The 309-nt window shown below is 38.8% G+C and overlaps 1 long non-coding RNA gene across 1 annotated transcript in view; it reads left to right on the top strand.

Annotated features, from left to right (window-relative positions):
- LOC108800069 overlaps positions 1-64 on the top strand; it is a 79,585-nt gene extending 79,521 nt beyond the window's left edge. Inside the window, exon 3 of the long non-coding RNA XR_001942067.1 lies at positions 9-64. This is a non-coding gene — a long non-coding RNA (uncharacterized LOC108800069). The remainder of the gene's footprint in view (positions 1-8) is intronic.
- Positions 65-309: the final 245 nt, after the last annotated feature.

Below are 309 nucleotides of genomic sequence, written 5' to 3' on the forward strand. Positions count from 1 at the left end.
TTTTTAAGAACGTGCCCCCTGTGATACTGCTGCATGAGACAACAGAAAATGAAGGAGCATGGACTGTTCTCCCTGTCATTCCACAGTAAGTATCCAATGTAAATGCTGGTAACAACAAATGGATGTTATATATTGTACTGTCATGTGGATTTGATGTACAGTTACCTGGAGGTTTATCCAATCCTCCATTTGAAATTCTCTCTCTATGGTGCAAAATAAAGCTCAGCATGCAATCACTATAGATGAGCCCTCTGTAGCATTTACATATTTTTTGCCTTTTGATTTGCGTGAGGCTCCATTTTTCCATAA

This window comes from Nanorana parkeri, unplaced genomic scaffold, assembly GCF_000935625.1.
Source record: "Nanorana parkeri isolate BGI_ZX_2015 unplaced genomic scaffold, ASM93562v1 scaffold1900, whole genome shotgun sequence".
Classification (NCBI taxonomy): domain Eukaryota; kingdom Metazoa; phylum Chordata; class Amphibia; order Anura; family Dicroglossidae; genus Nanorana; species Nanorana parkeri.